Raw genomic sequence first — 2,448 nt, 5'->3', positions numbered from 1 at the left:
TTTAAATGTTAAGAAAAAAAAGAACTGTGGACATCTGAGTGTAAATTTGTACATGCTATGACAATGTAGATATGACATAACTAGCAAAAAATGGGAGGGGGAAGTAGAAAAGAGATAAGAATAGAGTATGTTCCCTGATGACCCTGTCCATAATGGCTAGGAATTAAAGAACATCATCCAAATCTGAGAAATCAAATGATAGACGTATACTTAATAGAGCGTGTTTAATAATATAAAGCAAACACGTAGAGATCACTTTGCATTGTGTTGAAGAACGGGGTGGGGGATGAGGAAACATACCATATTTTTTCCTTGCTCACTCTGGGACACTAATAGATACAGCCTACTCAAGCAGGGAGCTAAGGGTTCTATATAATGTCATAATTATGATGGTAAACACTAGAGAAAAGAAAAAAAAAGCCGTAATTACTCTGAGTAATTAAAGAATGGTAATTACTCCGGCTAGAACTTCCAGTGCAATGTTGACGAAAGCAAGCATTGGTCCTGTTCGTGATCTTAGCTTTCAGTTTCTCACCACCGGGGATGATGTTAGCTATAGGTTTTTCACAAATGTCCTTTATTATGTTGAGAAAGTCCCCTTTTATTTCTAGTTGCTGAGTGTTTTGTTTTGTTTTGTTTTGTTTTAGACGAGGCAACCCTTGGTTGACCTCACATATTGCAAGGACTGTGTCAGCTTACAATTCCTTATTTTTTATTGTTTATGCCTACAGCGCTTGGTCTTCCTAGGTGGTCTCCCATTCAAGTACTAACCAGACCCAACCCTGCTTAGTTTCCAAGATTAGGTGGGATCCGGTTTGTTCAAGGTGGTATGGCCGTAGACACTGAGTGTTTTTATCATGAAGAAAATGTTAGATTAGTTAAACCACCCTTGAGAGAATCCTGGGATAAATCTCATTTGGTCATAGTGTATAATCCTTTTAACATGGTGTTGGATTGGGTTTGCTAGCATTTTGAGGGGTTTTGCATCTGTATTCCTTAGGGATATTAGTTCTCTTTAGTTGTGGTGCCTTTGGTTTTGTATCAAGGTAATACTGTCCTCAGGAGTTAGAAAGTGCTCTCTCTCTTCTAATTTTTGGAAGAATTTGAGAATAGCATTAATTCTTCTTTAAATGTTTAGTAGAATTCGCCAGTGAGACCATTTGGTCCATGACTTTTCTTTGTTGGGAGATTTTTGATTACTGATTCAATCTCTTGTTACAGGCCTATATCTAATTAGTTTTAAAAATATTTCAGATTAAGTCTCAGAATAAAATCCCACTCTTCACAGTGTGCAAGAGACATACCTTATACAAACTTAAGACATGCCTAATACAAACTACTGGCCTACCAAGCAAATAAAAAAATAATAATAATAACAATTAGCAGAAGTCGTGATTTAATTATGAAACAAAGTGCGATTCGGGCTAAAGAGCATTAAAAGCCACGCTATGTTTCAGGGTGCCACTCAGATGCAGATCTAACTGCTATAAATATCTGTGCAGCGGATAAACCTAGCAGCTGCATTCACCAGGACTAATTACAGCCATGCAAGGAGAATAAGAGCACATGGGTAGGGGGCTGGCTTTTACCTCACTCACATTGAGTCTCAGAGACAGAAAAGCAAGGCTAGTGTGTAAAGTAAGAGGCCTATACCACAGCACCCGAAGGAAGAAACAACTTTGTCTTTCCTGTGATGGTCCGTGATGGTAAACAGCTCTACTCACTCAGTAGTTCAGGGACCCAGGTTCCTTCCAAGCTGTGATGTTATCACCCCTTAAGGCCATGTCATCATCTGCTTGTTAAAAGCCAGGTCACTACCATTTTCAGGTTGCTCCTGGCAGAAGGGAGGAGATATTATAGAGCGGGCATATCCTTAATCCCAGGCCTGGGTCCAGGAGAGGCAAATATTGTTTTTACTCACAGGTTATGGGAGAAAACTTGGCACTGGATAAACATGAATCTAAGGAGTGGGGTGGCCTGGCACTAGTCTACCTTCATGCCTAGGAAAATGGATAGAACAGATCTTAGGGAATCACCACGAATCTATGCCACAGCCCCTCCTCTGGCCGCCAAATACCTGTGGGTGCATAGTTCCCCGTGAGTAGGATACACTCAGTCCTCCTCCCCGGGGACACACCACAGTCCATCCGGTTACAGCACCTTGATCTCTGAGTGATGCCCAGACCTCTCCGCCAGATTCAGGTGTGGGTCCTTGTGCCTCAGTGTCTTGTAATAAAAGACAATTTGTCCGACTCACCTGACCATTGGACAGTGGTGAAACAGAAAGCAAGGCCACAAGAAGAGACAGTATGGCCAATGCCACAGTGGTCCCAGGGCAAGAATTGTGAGGACCTGTGCCCTAGTGGTGGATGTTCTGGCTCTTCTAGTTTTTCCTTCTGGAAGATTCTCCCTTGTTTACTGTCCTCATCTAAAGTGGGTCTCAAAATA

The 2,448-nt window shown here is 41.5% G+C and overlaps 1 pseudogene; it reads right to left on the bottom strand.

The window, feature by feature from the left end:
- Nucleotides 1-722: 722 nt before the first annotated feature.
- On the bottom strand, nucleotides 723-841 carry LOC118603604 (annotated as a pseudogene).
- Nucleotides 842-2,448: the final 1,607 nt, after the last annotated feature.

Source organism: Rousettus aegyptiacus, unplaced genomic scaffold (assembly GCF_014176215.1).
Source record: "Rousettus aegyptiacus isolate mRouAeg1 unplaced genomic scaffold, mRouAeg1.p scaffold_m13_p_5, whole genome shotgun sequence".
Lineage (NCBI taxonomy): Eukaryota > Metazoa > Chordata > Mammalia > Chiroptera > Pteropodidae > Rousettus > Rousettus aegyptiacus.
Note: the sequence above shows the minus strand (reverse complement) of the source record. Positions and strands in the feature narration are given on the sequence as shown.